Source organism: Somniosus microcephalus, chromosome 15, assembly GCF_052327205.1.
Source record: "Somniosus microcephalus isolate GS21.2 chromosome 15, FLI_Smic_1.0, whole genome shotgun sequence".
Lineage (NCBI taxonomy): Eukaryota > Metazoa > Chordata > Chondrichthyes > Squaliformes > Somniosidae > Somniosus > Somniosus microcephalus.
The window spans coordinates 95,011,383-95,028,773 of record NC_141001.1 but is presented as its reverse complement, the minus strand read 5'-3'; the positions used below and the strand labels follow the sequence as shown (position 1 = coordinate 95,028,773).

General features: G+C 43.5%; 1 protein-coding gene across 2 annotated transcripts in view; it reads left to right on the top strand.

The window, feature by feature from the left end:
* The window catches only part of luzp2 (leucine zipper protein 2), a 504,938-nt gene extending 488,064 nt beyond the window's left edge, over positions 1-16,874 (top strand). For both annotated transcript variants that reach the window (XM_086008131.1, XM_086008130.1), the window contains one exon: positions 12,812-16,874. The gene's annotated coding sequence lies outside the window, so the exon portion shown is untranslated. The remainder of the gene's footprint in view (positions 1-12,811) is intronic.
* Positions 16,875-17,391: the final 517 nt, after the last annotated feature.

Sequence of the window (17,391 nt, the reverse complement as noted above, 5' to 3'; positions counted from 1 at the left end):
TTTTTAAAATAACTATAAATGACACAAAATAACTATTTTAAACAATTATTTAAATTTTTGAAAAAATTAATTAATTTCTAGCGGGGCTAAAAATAAACTTACCCTTCTTTAAAGTATTTAAAAATAATAAACCTGTGGAAAAAATGTTTTAATTTTACTTAATTCACCACTTACCTTGTTAAAAGCAGGCCTTGTGACTGCTTTTTACAAGCGTAGCTCCTGGAGACTTACCCTCCCGGAGAAACCTGCAAAAAGAACGGAAGTTCCAGGCGTACGCGCTGCCTCTCCGGCACACGCGTTCGACTTGTGAACCCCTTCCTTTAAGGGAATGGAAGTTCCGGTTTCCCACGCATGCACAGTGCATGCACGAAACCGGCACTTTTGTTGGGCCTACGCGTGAGTACCCAGCGCGTACTCACCCGTGGGGACCCGAAGTTCTGGCCCCATAGCAGAGCACTTGGAAAACAGTGACAGGATCGGACAAAGTCAACATGGATTTACAAAAGGTAAATCATGCTTGATTAATCTACTGGAATTTTTTGAGCATGTAACTGATAGACTAGATAAGGGAGAACCAGTGGATGTGGTGTATTTGGACTTTCAGAAGGCTTTCGATAAGGTCCCGCATAAGAGAATAGCGTTTAAAGTTAAGGCACATGGGATTGGGGGCAAGGTACTGACTTGGATAGAGAACTGGTTGGCAGACAGGAAGCAAAGAGTTGGAATAAACGGGTCTTTTTCTGAGTGGCAGGCAGTGACTAGTGGGGTACCGCAGGGATCGGTCCTAGGACCCCAGCTATTCACAATGTATATTAATGATCTAGACGAGGGAACTAGAGGTAATATCTCCAAGTTTGCAGATGACACAAAGCTGGGTGGGCGTGTGTGCTGTGAGGAGGATTCAGAGAAACTCCAGTATGATTTGGACAGATTGGGTGATTTGGCAGTTGCATGGCAGGTGCAGTATAATGTGGATAAATGCGAGGTTATCCATTTTGGTGGCAAAAACAGGAAGGCAGATTATTATCTGAATGGCAATAGATTGGGTGAAGGGGAAGTGCAACGAGACCTGGGTGTCATTGTGCACCTGTCACTGAAGGTAAGCATGCAGGTGCAGCAGGCGGTTAAGAAGGCAAATGGTATTTTGGCCTTCGCAGCGAGAGGGTTCAAGTACAGAAACAAGGATGTCTTGCTGCAGTTGTACAGGGCCTTGGTGAGACCACACCTTGAGTATTGTGTGCAATTTTGGAAGGATGTTCTTGCCATGGAGGGAGTGCAGAGAAGATTCAGCAGACTGATACCTGGGATGGCAGGAATGACGTATGAGGAGAGATTGGGTCGATTGGGCTTATACTCGCTGGAGTTTAGAAGACTGAGAGGGGATCTCATTGAAACTTATAAAATTCTAACAGGACTAGACAGACTAGATGCAGAATGGATGTGGTGTATTTGGACTTTCAAAAGGCTTTCGATAAGGTCCCGCATAAGAGATTGGCGTGCAAAGTTAAAGCACATGGGATTGGGGGTAAGGTACTGACTTGGATAGCAAACTGGTTGGCAGACAGGAAACAAAGAGTTGCAATAAACGGGTCTTTTTCCAAGTGGCAGGCAGTGACTAGTGGGGTACCGCAGGGATCGGTGCTAGGACCCCAGCTATTCACAATATATATTAATGATCTAAACGAGGGAACTAGATGCAATATCTCCAAGTTTGCAGACGACACAAAGCTGCATGGGCGAGTGTGCTGTGAGGAGGATGAAGAGAAACTCCAGTATGATTTGGACAGGTTCGGTGATTGGGCAGATGCAGTATAATGTGGATAAATGCGAGGTTATCCACTTTGGTGGCAAAAAGAGGAAGACAGATTATTATCTGAATGGCAATAGATTGGGAAAAGGGGAAGTACAACAAGACCTGGGTGTCCTTGTGCACCAGTCGCTGAAGGTAAGCATGCAGGTGCAGCAGGCGGTTAAGGAGGCAAATGGTATGTTGGCCTTCATAGCGAGAGGATTCGAGTACCGGAGCAAGGATGTCTTGCTGCAGTTGTACAAGGCCTTGGTGAGACCACATCTTGAGAATTGTGTACAGTTTTGGTCGCCTTATCTAAGGAAGGATGCTCTTGCCTTGGAGGGAGTGCAGCGAAGATTCACCAGACTGGTACCTGGGATGGCATGAATGACGTATGAAGAGAGATTGGGTTGATTAGGCTTATATTTGCTAGAGTTTAGAAGAATAAGAGGGGATCTCATTGAAACTTATAAAATTCTAACAGGACTGGACAGACTAGATGCAGGAAGGATGGTCCCGATGGCGGGGGAGTCTAGAACCAGGGGTCACAGTATAAGGGTAAGGGGTAAGCCATTTAGGACTGAGATGAGGAGGAATTTCTTCACCCAGAGAGTGGATCTGTATTTTTGTGAACAAACATGAATGTTTTCCGATGCTTTGGCAACATAAGATGTAACTTGTCATGCCAATAAAGCGATTTGAATTGAATTGAATTGAATTGAGTGGTGAACCTGTGGAATTCTCTACCACAGAAGTCAGTTGAGGCCAGCTTATTAAATATATTCAAGAAGGAGTTAAATATATTTCTTAAGGCTAAAGGGATCAAGGGATATGGGGAGAAAGCAGGGACAGGGTACTGAATTTGGATGATCAGCCATGATCTCATTAAATGGCGGAACAGGCTCGAGGGGCCGAATGGCCTACTCCTGCTCCTATCTTCTATGTTTCTATGTTTCTTCCCTAAAGGACCCCACTCAACAAGATTATTAATTAACCCCTTCTTATTGCACAATACCCAATCTAGGATAACCTGTTCCCTAGTTGGCTCCTCAATGCCCTGGTCTAAAAAACCATCTTGTACACCCCCCAGGAAGTCATCCTCCACAGCATTATTGCTAATTTGGTTTGGCCAGTCTATATGTAGATTAAAGTCACCCATGATTACTGTAGTACCCTTGTTACATGCATCTCTAATTTCCTGTTTGATGCCATCCCCTACATTACCACTGCTGTTTGGAGGCCTATAGACAACCCCCACCAATGTTTTCTGCCCCTTGGTGCTTCTTAGCTCCAACCAGACTGATTCTACATCTTGATTTTCTGAGCCAATATCCTTTCTCACTATTGCTCTGATTTCATCCTTTACTAACAACACCACTCCACCTCCTTTTCCATTTTGCCTATCCTTCCTAAATATTGAACATCCTTGGATATGCAGCTCCCAGCCCTGGTCACCCTGCAGCCATGTCTCCGTAATTGCAGTTATAACATATCCGTTAACATCTATTTGCGCTGTTAATTAATCTACCTTATTATGAATGCTTCCTGCATTCAGATACAGTGGCCTAGAAATTGAGTTTTGGCTTAGCCAGGGCTTTAGCGCCGGAAGTTAGTGCCGGCGCTAAGTCCCCCTGCGCGCGCCAAAAATTCAGCAGGGCCGCGCCCAAACGGCTGCCGGCGCTACTGAAGGGTCTTTGCGGCAGTAAATCGGCGCTAACTGCCGTTTTGCGCCGCAATTCCGGCGCTGCGGCACCCGATGCGGTGCGGCAGGCTTGGGAAGTGCAGGCCTCCTCCTTCCCTTAAGGAGGAGCTGCCTGCACCCGGCCGCGGCCCGCGAAAATCTTTTTAAAAATGAGCCCGGCACCTCGGACAAGTGCCGGGCTTGCTTCTGTTCCGGGGTGGGGGGGGGGGAAGTCCGGGGAGGGAGCTGCGGCCAGGCGGCCGGCGGGAAAGCGGCCGGCCGCCGCGGGGCCTTTAATGCGCCGGCGCAAACACTTGTAAGACTCTGTTGCCAGAGTCTTAGTTGCGGCTGCCACGGGCGAGGCGGCCGCAACTGAATTTCGGCGCTGGGGCCCGTCGGCATGGCAACCGGGATGCTGCGCACACCGATGACGTCATCGGTGCCGGCGCAGCGCTATCGGTCTACCGCGGCGGAAGGGCCCCAGGCAATTTCGGCGCCGGCGCCAATTGCAGCGCTAGGCCCTCTAGCGCCGCAAAATCGGTGCTAAGGGCACTCAATTTCTAGGCCAGTGCCTTTAGATTTGTCTTTTTAACATTTTTAGACATCTTAATATTTTTTTGTACTATGGCCCGATTTGTCTTATTACCATTTTCTCTTACCCGGACCCTATTTGTTAGTGCACTCCTTTGTTTGTACGCTCTGTCCCTTCCTAACACAATCTGGTTATCATTACCCTAATCCCTTTCCTGCACTGCTTCCTTGTCTTTTCACTTTAGCGTTCTAGATTTCTCTCCACTGGGACCCTCCCCCCTTATTTAGTTTAAAGCCCTATCTACCTCCCTAGTTATTCGATTCACTAGAACTCTGATCCCAGCATGGTTCAGGTGTAGTACATCCCAACGGAACAGCTCTGTCTTTCCCCAGTACTGGTGCCCGTGCCCCACAAATCAAAACCCACTTCTCCCACACCAATCTTTGAGCCATGCATTCATCTCCCTGATCCTATTGATCCTATGCTAATTTGCTCGTGGCTCCGGTAATAATCCAGAGATTATGACCTTTCTGGTTCTGCTTTTTAATTTAGTCCCTAGCTGCTCAAACTCTCTCAGCCGAACTTCTTTCATTTTCCTACCTATGTCGTTGGTAGCTACATGGACCACGACAACTGGATCCTCCCCTCCCACTCCAAGTTCTTCTCCAGCCCAGAGGAGATGTCCTTTATCCTGGCACCGGGTAGGCAACATAGCCTTCAGGACTCATGCTCCTGGTTGCAGAGAACAGTGTTACTACAATCACCTTCCTTTTTACTACCCCCACTTGAACGGCTTCCTGTACCACGGTGCCATGGTCAGTTTGCTCATCCTCCCTGCAGTCCCCGCACTTGTCCACAAGGGTTGCAAGAACCTCGGATCTATTGGACAAGTGCAGGGACTGAGGCTCCTGCAATACTACCTCCTGGATCCCCGTACCTGCCTCACTCGCAGTCACACCCCCCTGTCCCTGACCATGTGTCAATTCTAAAGTATTTAATCTAAGGGGTGTGGCTGCCTCCTGGAGCAAAGCGTCCAGGTAACTTTCACCTTCCCTGATGTCTCGCAATGTCTGCAGCTCGGACTCAAGCTCTTCAACTCAGAGCCGAAGTTCCTCGAGCCGCAGACATTTACCGCAGATGTAGTCACCCTGGACAAAAATGTCCACAAGCTGCCACATATTGCAGCAGCAACACATCTCCTGTTCTCCAATTATTTTATTTATTTATTTAATTAATTCATTTAGAGTTAATCAAATTATTTACTTTGTTTAGTTTATTAAATTAAGTTTAGTTTTAAAATTTAGTTATATGTTATATGTTAACTTAAAAGTTAGCAACAGTCACTACTAATCACTTACCTGCCTTACCTGTGATGTCACACTGCCGTTTTCTCTTGTTGATGCAGGTCTGCTGCTGCTTTCATCCCCGCTCTCTGGCCTCGGTCTGCTCCCACTCAGATCCGCCGCCGCTCTGCGGGAGAAGTTAGGAAAAGCAAGCACCTCCTTCCTCCACTTCACCAAACTCCCACACTTACCAAACTCCCAGTAGTTCACTCAGTGCTCACTGCACTCACAGACCCCTGTGTTTATACTGTTTGTGACTCAGATGAGTCAGCACTGCTCTGCTGCAGTTTCAGGAACCAGTTTAATCCAGTTAGCTAATTAACTAACTGCAGCAGCTCTCCAGCAAGAGAGCTTGCATTGTTTGTCTCTACTTAAGCCTGAAGAAACTTAACATTTTAAAGTTTAAATTTGAACTTAAACTGTTGATCTTACTTAAGAGCTGCTAGAGATTAACCCTTAAAACTCCCACACTTACCAAACTCCTAGTAGTTCACTCTGTGCTCGCTGCACTCAGTGTGTCAATGATATCATCTTTTCTCTTCTCTCCAATGTTTTTTGCCAAGGTTATAAGAAGAATTAATCACACAATGCAGGAAGTTTTTTTTAATTATTCAATTTTGTCAAAAAATTAAGAGAGAAAGATAAATGTGTAACAAGGTCATTGGAAATACAATAGTCTAAGAGAAGGTGTCAAATGTAATTTTTTTAGTTTATACCAATAATCTCACAAACATTCAACATTGATTGTGATCTCTGCTTAAAAGGCTCAAAAGACAGGTTTGCTTCACAAAATCCAAGAAATACTAAATCACCACTGAAAATACCAATTAACAATAATGCTAAGTCTGAATAAACACTGAAATTGGTGGATAATAACTAGCTGTTGTTATTTCCAGACCCTCTAGAACAGTGTTTCTCAAACTGGGGTCCACGGACACCTGGGGGTCTGTAGAGACTTTCTAGGGGGTCTGCGACCAAAGGTGGCCGGAGCTAATTTCAAGCCTGCTCCTCTTTATAAAACCAGCACTCATTCAGTTCTTGCGAATTATTCTCAGTGGCTGGGCCCACCTCCTCACAGAGGCTCACAGCTCTCACTCACTTTGCAAAGAGCGCTCCCTGCCGGTCGAGCCGATTCCTCTCCCTGGTGCCATGACCCTGTTCCATCCTCCCGACACGTGATCAGAGTGCATGCGGGGCCCTTCAAACGCGTGCCTGAACGTGTTCACGCAAACACGTACAATCCCACAGTGCAGCGGTTACAGAACATGCCAATGTGACAGTATGACGGTGAATCAGGCTTCCAGCAGCATCCCAGCACGTGAATGGGTGCTCGTGTCCTCACTCACCTTGGCCAGCCTGCTGACAGCTTTAAAAACTGTCCAGCACCAAGTGGCTAATAGTGGCCATCTGTTGCTGTGGAGTACCCAGAATTGGTGTGAGAAGCAGGCACACCCATCTCACTGATATCTGTAAGTTTCCTTATAACCATGATTAAAATACTCTTTACATGCAACACTTTCATATTATGAGTATTATATAGTATCATAATTTAGATGGGGGTCCGTGATTACTAATCTATTTGAAAAGGGGTCCTTCAACCAAAAAAGTTTGAGAACCACGGTTCTAGAAAAAAACCATCAAGTAATAACAACACAATACAAGAGAAAGGTGACATGAATCAATCATTCATGAAAGAAAGACTTATGAAATAATACTGAATGGCCTGCGGGTGGTGCTGTCCAGGGAGAGTATAAATACTCGGGCACGGGCCCAGCTTGCGCAGGACGTTCTTAACAGGGACTAGTGAAGGACACAACTAGACCTCCATGTTGTAAAACTGTTTATTAAAGCTTTATTTAACGCTTAGACCAAGTGCCTAGTAGTTTTCTTACGTCAAAAGGTAATTGTAACAATGCGCTTACTTCCATCAGAGAACCATCTAGTGTTTAGTTAACAACATGCAAGTACCACGCATAGCAAATAACACCACACACAAGCTTTGTGGTGGTACAGAGGAACAATCTTGTTATCAGATACAGGGGGTAATTTTACCCGAACAGGCCCAGCAGGAAACTGACGGGGAAGATCGTCCGTTTCACATCCCGCCCGGTTTTACTTTCCATTGAAGGGTAAGTTAAAACGAACCTCCGAGGTTCCCAGGAAAACTATCGCATTAAGTGGCTGTTACCAGTAAACCAATCATGAAGAAATAAGTTACAGATAATGGGGTGGAATTTCCCCCTGGGCAGCCTGGTAGTCCCTCCGGGAGGACGGGGCATCATTTACAATGGGCCAGCAGGCTGCAGCCAGAAACCGAGCGTCCCGGGGCAGCACACTGTCCCCAAGCCTCCGGCAAAACAGGCCAGGGGTAGGTATGTTCCTGGGGTGGGGAGTCCTGCTCTGCGGCAAGGGGGAAGGGGAATTGGAGAGACCGTGGCCAATGCTGGGTTTATGGTTTATTCTCCTGACTAGTGGGGTACCTCAAGGATCGGTCCTAGGACCCCAGCTGTTCACAATATATATTAATGATCTGGACGAGGGAATTGGGTGTAATATCTACAAATTTGCAGATGACACAAAGCTGGGTGGGCGTGTGTGCTGTGAGGAGGATGTCGTGAAACTCCAGTACGATTTGGACAGGTTGGGTGATTGGGCAGAAACATGGCAAATGCACTATAATGTGGATAAATGTGAGGTTATCCACTTTGGTGGCAAAAACAGGAAGGCAGATTATTATTTGAATGGCAATAGATTGGGAGAAGGGGAAGTGCAAAGAGACCTGGGTGTTCTTGTGCACCAGTCGCTGAAGGTAAGCATGCAGGTGCAGCAGGCAGTTAAGAAGGCAAATGGTATGTTGGCCTTCGTAGCAAGAGGGCTCGAGTACAGGAACAAGGATGTCTTGCTGCAGTTGTACAGGGCCTTGGTGAGACCGCACCTTGAGTATTGTGTGCAGTTTTGATCGCCTTATCTGAGGAAGGATGTTCTTGCCATGGAAGGAGTGCAGCGAAGATTCACCAGGCTGATACCTGGGATGGCAGGAATGACGTATGAGGAGAGATTGTGTCAATTGGGCTTATACTCACTGTAGTTTAGAAGATTGCGAGGGGATCTCATCGAAACCTATAAAATTCTGTCAGGCCTGGACAGACTAGATGCAGGAAGGATGTTCCCGATGGCGGGGGAGTCCAGAACCAGGGGTCACAGTCTAAGGATAAGGGGTAAGCCATTTAGGACTGAGATGAGGAGGAATTTCTTCACCCAGAGAGTGGTGAACCTGTGGAATTCTTTGCCACAGAGGGCGGTGGAGGCCAGTTCATTAAATATATTCAAGAAGGAGTTGGGTATATTTCTTAAGGCTAAAGGGATCAAGGGATATGGGGAGAAAGCAGGGACAGGGTACTGAATTTGGATGCTCAGCCATGATCTCATTGAATGGCGGAGCAGGCTCGAGGGGCCGAATGGCCTTCTCCTGCTCCTATCTTCTATGTTTCTATGTTTCTGTGACCCCACAGAAATGGAGAGGAATTCACCTTCGGGATCTTCTTCGGCCGGACCCGCTCCTGATGCTGGTCGGAGTGCGTATGGCGCCCAACTCTAATACGAAGATGACCATTGGGGACCTACGTACGTGATAGGACACCGATTAGCATTTTAACTGAGCCTACCGCCTGACTCTGGGGGCTGGCCTGGTCGCCCAGTGGAAGGCCTGGGGTCACATTGAAAAGGCCACAGTGACGGCGGCAACAGGGCAGTTGGTCACCGTCCACCATTTTCAGGGGGCTACCACCCTGTTTCCGCCTGGTGCGAGGCCTGAAAATTCACTCCTATGAGCTTGTTTTTAAGTTAGCCGCATCCGATCTGGTAAAGCCCAGCTGTATGAAAATTAAATGAGAAGCATTGGTTAAAAGGAAATTAAAGGATGCGAGGATTACTTAAAAGTGCATTCAAGGGACAATAATGACCCTATATTCATAGGCATAATTGATGTATTAAGGGGCAGTCAGTGTCCTATATATATGGTAATGTATTAGAGAGCAATTTAACACCTTACTTCTGAGAATGTTGGCACCTCATCTAGTTGTAGAAATAACCTATATTCATGCAAATTTGACCTAGTGGTGAATATTTAACCCTGAGTACATATAATAATAATAATACATCGACTTTATTATTTAAAAAGTGCTAAATTGTATCAGGGATTATCAACTATTTGGGCATTTGAAGTTCTATAATTGTGTTAAGCTATTAAGAAGCATGGATAAATGGGTTCTGCTGCATTTCGTATCCATATTGCCATAGCAACAATGGGATTTCTCGGCTCTCTGACAGTTCCAATGGCCTATCCCCATTTCTCTTGGTAAAACTGTGGCAATTGCTGCTGAGCTCCATCTGCTATCGTCTCTTCTGCAGTCAGTCCATGTCTTCGCTCATTTTTCTCTTTTTCTATACATCCGTGCAGCAACCATTTGTGGGAAGTGTTTGTTGCTGATTATTTTCCATTAGTGCTGCTCATACTTGTCCCACAGATCAGAAGATGAGATTTACTGCATACATAGAATGCATTAGCTTTACCGATTACATGGACACTACAGTCAATCAGCAGAAGCTGGCCTTCCTGATCAGTGTCGACTCATATCCATTTATTGGCTTCCATGTCTGTACCACTTTAGAGTTTTTACATAAATGCCCACTTAGTTCTGGGGGTGTAGTCACTGTGCTATGCCACATAATTCTACTTTTAGCACTGAAATATTGAACAAAACCAAGGGCCCTCATGCCCTTGATGGGCCAAGAATCCTAAAATCAATCTAAGAGTGATTGGCACTGCAGTTTCTAATGATTCAACATACACAGCATTAGAGGGATGACCCTGTGGTTCTTATCTGCTCTGTGAGTGATGACACACTGGCAAATAAAGCAGTAACGCTGTTCCTGAGAACCGTGTTGCATTGATAGAGATACATGAGCAACATCACAATTTGTAAATATAAAATCAAGCTCTGTCCTTCCAAAAATACTAAAAATTGAGGCTGAATACTGCAAATCACAAGAGACATAAAACATGTTGTACAGAACAAGCAACATTTAAAATCCTCTTTATCAATGTATTAAAATAGCAAAGTAATATATCATTTATTAGAGAGCTCAAAATATCTGGTTTCAAATGCGTAACAGATAGGTTATTAATCGAGTCTCAACCTGGATTTGTGGGCAGCCTATCTCACATTTTGACTCTTTAACACTCTCAGTGCCTCTAGCCAGTGTGGAAAAAGTTGGTAACAAAATCTATTCTGGACAGGATGTTCTATAAATAAATATTGTAAGTGTTTCAATAATTACATGTGTTAGTGAACATAAATCTCGATGGTAAGGAGTCAATACTTTCAGGAAAGAAGGGGAAAGGAGATATTGGTGAGAATTTTCTTCGAAGTCTGGATGTAACTTTTAAACCCACCTCGGCAGCATTAAAATACAGTTTCAAATACTTCTCTAATGACCCAGTGGGTGAAGACGCTACACAATGTGGAACTGACCCAATCCTGGGTTCGGTGCCCTGACTCTGCTAAGTTAGTTCAGCTTAGCCTGAGGGGTAAGGGGTACCACAGTTACCTTTTGTACTATTCAGTGAAGGAGGGAGTAGAAAAAAGGCATAGTTTCACTAATCATAGAACCATAGAAGTTTACGGCACAGAAGGAGGCCATTCGGCCCATCATGTCTGTGCCAGCTGAAAAAGAGCTACCCAGCCTAATCCCACTTTCTAGCTCTTGATCTGTAGCCTTGTAGGTTACTGCACTTCAAGCGCATATCCAAATACTTTTTAAATGTAATGAGGGTTTCTGCCTCTGTGAGGTCCAGACCCCCACCACCCTCTGGGTGAAAAAAGTTTTCCTCAACTCCCCTCTAATCCTTCTACCAATTGCTTTAAATCTATGCCCCCTGATTATTGACCTCTCTACTAAAGGAAATAGGTCCTTCCTATCCACTCTATCTAGGCCCCTCATAATTTTATACACCTCAATTAAGTCTCCCCTCAGCCTCCTCTGTTCCAAAGCAAACAACCCCAGCCTATCCAAACTTTCCTCATAGCTAAAATTCTCCAATCCTGGCAACATCCTCGTAAATCTCCTCCTTAGTAATCGGCATGCAGTGACTCCCACCGTAAAGCCTATTTGTGCAAGGTGAGGAATTAATCTGGATCCATGGATAAATAGCCTGCCAGCACTCACTGCTGGGCTCACTCTCGGGTGTTGTACTGTGGGTCAGCTAATGCCTGTGGAGCTGTACTCCTGCATCGGTCAGCACCTTCAAGACTAGAGGGAGAAAAAAATCAGAGGGACAGGGTTGAACATTAAAACGATACATCATACTGACTTCAGTTTGAAAAATGTCCTTCGTTGTGTAGAGATAACTGAAAGCTGGCTTGGTTTATGAGTCCTGTACAATCTTGGGAAAAAAAGAACACAAAGACCAAAGGGACATCAGCTTCATGAAAACAATATTTGACGAACATTTTTCAGCTGTGGGGAAATAAAAGAAGTGGGAGAGCTATGAGACATTTGTATCAAAGAGAAATCATACACAAGCAATGCAATGATACATTTTGAAGTCTTTTCACCATTGCATCTTGTAATCTTGTAATTTTGGAACACCACCACCTCCAAGTTCCCCGCCAAGTCACACATCATCTTAACTTTAAAGTATATTGTGATCCTTCATCGTCGCTGGGTCAAAATCCTGGAACTCCCTACCTAACAGCACATGTGGAAGTACCTTCACCACACGGACTGCAGCGGTTCAAGAAGGCGGCTCACCACCACTCTCTCAAGGGCAACTAGGGATGGGCAATAAATGCTGGCCTTGCCAGCCATGCCCACATCCCATAAACCAATTTAAAAGAATGTCCTCACTGACCTACATCGGCTCCGAGTTCGACAACACCTCAATTTAAAAATTCTCGTCCTTGTTTGAAGATCCCTCTATGGCCTTGCCCCTACTGATCTCTGTAGCCTCCTCCAGCCCTACAAGCGTTCAAGATCTCTGTGCTCCTCCAATTCTGGCCTCTTGCACAACGCTGATTTTAATCACTCCACCATTGGCGGCCGTGCCTTCAACTACCTAGACCCTTAGCTCTCTAAGCCTCTCCGCCTCTCTGCCTCTCTCTCCCCCTTTACGATACTCCTTAAAACCTACCCCTTTGTTCAAGCTATTGATCACCTGTCCTAATATCTCCTTGTGTGGCCCGGTGTCACATTTTGTTTGATAACGCTCCTGTGAAGCATCTTGGGACGTTTCACTATGTTAAAGGCACTATATAAATGCAAGTTGTTGTTGTAATCTTGACATGGCTGGCTGTCTTCATTGAAGCGTGCAAAGCAAAGAAAAACATTGTACAAACACTTTTTGTGAGGATGGTGCCCTTTCAAAAATAGCAACATTTAAATTCCATACCATTTTTGTTTTTCAGATGAAAACCTACAACTCTTCAAGATTGAGAAACGGATCACAAAAAATCAGAACAAAATGAGGAAATTTAGAGACTGTGGCTATTAGTCATGAAAATGCAAAGTTGTCTGCTGCAGAAGCATTGCGTGTAACACAGTAGAACAGTTTTGCATTTGAAATGATTCCCTTTACCAATCACTTCAGCCATTTTAGTTCAAAACAGTACAGGTGTCGTATTCTATGCTGAAGCATGATGTGTTTTTACTACAAACCAGTTAATTTTTTTTAGATAAATAGAATTAAGTTAAGGTGATTAGAGGAAAGTAAGAGGCTAATTAGAGCTTGGTTTTCATTAGAATTAATGGAAATAGTGAAAGAAGGCTGCAATAAACCATTTTTCTTACTGAGGCTGATCCATACTATTATCATCCATTTGACAATAAGGTGCTTAGAGCGTGCTCTATACTGATACTGCAGTGATTTTCTTGATTTCTGGTTCATTGGAAATAGAAAAAGCTAATTAGTCACTGAAGTCAACAAGGAGGAAGATTGCTATAGGTTGATAACAAGTTTAAAATTAAGAGCAGAAGTTCAACCATGAAATGCTAAGTCATTAGTAAGAGAGTATATGAGCATTCAAGGAGCTGATTGAAATTATTAATAAAAATAATAGCCTCCTTTTAATTAACCATTAGCCAAAAAGATACTTCTGCTACAGAAGTGATCTTCCCCAAGCAGATTTTTTTTTTAAAGCAATAATGAATCCAGAGGGTTTTTCTTTTTAACTGATTAAAGTAAGAGTCACAGGTGTTATTTTGCTTAAGAGAAAGACGACCTGCTATATGCTTTGAGTGTGCGTGGTTCTTTGAATGGCCTCCAGCTTTGCCTTGTGTTTAAATGTGGCAACTCAAGCTCCCCAGCCTGTTACCTTAAAAAGAATTTCCTATCGATATACATGCAAAGAAAACAATTTAAATATCTGCATATGAATGGATCTCCTCTGAAATTGTTCACAGATTTAAAAACATAATAAGGACAAGAAAACCCTTCACATCGACACAAAGCCCCAATAGGGAGAGGCCAGGCAAGAAGTCAAGGGGATATGTTGCTGCTTCAAACTCAGTTCAGTACAGATAGCTCTTTTTTAAAACATTCTTTATTCTTTTCTTCACTCTCTTTTTCTTTCTCTTTTTCCGGATCCTTTTCCTCTGTCCTTTCTTTTTGATTTTTGTCTTTTCTTCCCCTTTCCCCCTACTTTCTTTCTCTTTACTCTTCATGCTGCTTCACTCATTGATTTTTTCCACCTTCTTTTACCTCTGTGTTGCCCGTGGAAGTTATTTCTCTCTTGTTCATTTTCTGGGGTGATCGCACCCAGAGGGGACAGATTGGGGCATCTGAAGATCTCGGGGAAGGGGGCTGAAGTTTGAAGCAGGAAATCAGTTGACTTTTTGGCGTGCAGCTGTGTGTACTATCCTGGCCTGACTGCTCTGTGAGGCCAAGTGGAAGAAGGGGGCTACAGCAAATCTTAAAAGCCCAATATGGAGCATTTCTTTGTGTTTTAAAAATAGATTCTGTATGCAGATCATTTGCGGAAATATCACTAGATCTGTTGGACAAGAGAGAAGCTGAGAACAGGGCGATGCTGAAGACCAGACTGCGAAGATTTAGGAGACACAATGTAGCACTTAGAGTATGTAGTGGGCATCACTCGGGGTAGAAAAGTGTGCGAGGAGTGCTTAGTACAGTCCGTGGTACAATACTGGTCTTCTTTGCTGGGCTGGACTGGGCCAGACTATGAGTATAGGGGTGTGGATTAGTTCATTTTTGTTTTCCATCAGGGAGGATGTGACAATGTCAAGTGGTTGACAAAACCCAGCAATGTTTATGGGACATGGGTTGGGGAAATGAGTTGTTTGTGTAACTGGAAGATGTGACAGATATGTTCATACGCAAGTTACCCATTTATTTCTGAATATTTTCCCCATGTTACAATTTTTTTTATTGGGGTTTATAATGGGGTAGATGAGGAATTGTTATGACAGCTGTCTGCTGTGAAAAGTCAGACTATAATTCACAGAAAATGAACAAACTCCTGACTTTATTTATTTCAGCAGCAATGTAGCCTGTGGAATGGGGAAGAAAGAAATACAGAGACAAATAAAGAGGTGGAGGGAGAGAGTGAGGGAGATGCTCTTTTTTGGTGGGGCGGGGGGGATGGTGAAAGAAAGTAAGTTAGGGACCTGTTTGAGTGCAAATGCAGGTGCAGAGAGAGGGAGAGTGAGGCGCGCATGACACACAGATTGGGATATAGGGTGTTGGAGGGGTGGGGGGAGGAAGAGACAGCAACGCTATTGGCAGGGGGTAGAGGAGGGTGCACAAGAAAGAGAAAGGAAGAGGTACCCTGTTGTGGGAGACAGAGAGAAAGAACCTATTCTGGAGATAATCCTTTTGGAGAGGAAGCAGAGAGAGCCTGTTGCACTGCGGGAGGAAAGACTTACACACACCTGAAGTGGGGAAAGGGAGACAAAAAGAGAGTGACAAGATATCTTACTGTTTACAGGGCATCTCTAGTTCTCATGAGAATGTAGAGATGGTTATCAGGGCTTACCAGGCCCAAATCATAAAATGGTGCATCTTCAGACTCACTGTGAGCAATGCCATGGGTGATCCACTCATTATTTATTTTTTTGTTTTTGCATTCCTTTAATCACACAAGTGTAATATTTGGATTGCTTTTTAAGGAACAAAGTTTTTTCATTTAATAGGGAAAATTGTTATACTCCATTTTAGAAATCACTATTTCAAATTTCAATTTAACACGCACATTTTCAAAATGTGATTGAACTCTTTGAACGCTGAAGGAGGGTCTCATTATCAGAATGATTAAGACTACCCATACACAAAATGGCACCTCCAATATCCTAGGCACTGCCTTTGATGTAGCAATAGCTCGTACAGAGATGATGATCCCAGATTCCATTACTGACCTGTGCCTGTGGAGGAGATTTTGCCATGCTGTGAACTAACCTGTTTAAAAAAAAACAACTTTTCTTCTACACGCAGGGGCAATGTCTTTTATTTCACTTTGAAATATTTCATCAAAGAAAGAACAGTTGAAAGGGTTGCAAACAGGATTCCGAATGGTACAGGGAAGTGATTAAAATGCGACATTGGTTACATCTAACTTTTACTTAACAGACACTGAAACACATATAAATCTCTCAAGAAAGCTCCTTTCTCATCCAAGATTATTGTATTATTTCTCTTGTTTGTTGACGCTGACCAGACTATGGTTCAGCACCAATTACTACACCAATTTCTGTGATAGAGCATTTACATATTTCACAGTTTTTAGGCAGTTTGAATGTGCACCCATTATAACTCACCCAACTGAACGTAATCATAGAATGTCTGAAAAGTGAAAAGAAGAATCTCCTGATAAGCATTCCAATATTTTATTTTTAAAGGTTTTTATTCCCTTCAGAAATTACAGCAGAGTTGCAGGGTCTTTTAGGTGCAATACTGAGCTGCAGTCCCAGGAACTCAGGGCCATTTACCAAGGACTACAGTTTGCTTTGCATCTGTGACTTCAGTGGCCTTTTGCTCCTGAAACTGCAAATAGTTTAGTAACCTATTAGGGCTCAAGGTTTTACTGAAAAAGCTCTTGCAAAAAATAAAGAGGATGCAACTGCCTGAAACAGCAAGAATTTGACACTATTGAGTAAGGTTCCGTGACAAGTGCATCGCTACAAACGCATACTATTTGTTTTGGTTTCATTCAGTTCTGTATTCAGAGGTGAATTTTACATTTCTTGTGGTGTACAGAAAATAAACAGCACAAATAAATGTTAATGCCACGTGATTAATTTGTATGAAGACATGTTTTAATTATGTTTATATTTGGTAAATCTTCTGATGGAGATGACTTATATTAGCTTGTCATTTTATCATTTTCACTTCAATTGTGTCAGTAAAAACTGGATGACCATTTGTTCTATTATAACCTGTTTCTTCTTTAATTCCACGCATAATTTAGACGTGTTCAGAAAACGAGCATTTATTATCCTATTAAATCGATTATTTAAGAAGTTGCTTTGCAATTTTATTTTTTACTCCTGTTATTTAAACTACTGACCTTAATTGTGACATAAATAAAAACAGAAGTTATGTTTTTAGTGCCTCGTGCACCTCAGTTATCTGCAATACATATAAAAGCTGTAGTACGAAAAATGTTTTTAAAGTAATATTTTTATTAACAGTAATAAGATGGTTCAGAATATTTTAATGAATTTAAGTTGATAGAATGGCCCGGCTCTATTAGTTAGTGAATAGTGTAGTGCTAAACTCTCCTTTTAGATGAACAACAGGCAAATGTGAAAACTGGAGTCAACCATCATGTGTTGAAGCATTTACCAGTTTAGTATACATGCTGTTATAATTTGGGCCTTTTTCCTGCAATACTTTTCACTTCTGTCCGCAGCAGAAAGACAGTTACCATAAGCAGACCAAGGGGGAAAAATTCAACTGGTTTGCGCCTCCCATTAGTGCCTTAAGGGCACTAATGGGGCGCAACGCAACTAGCGCCCGGGCGCAGCGATATCT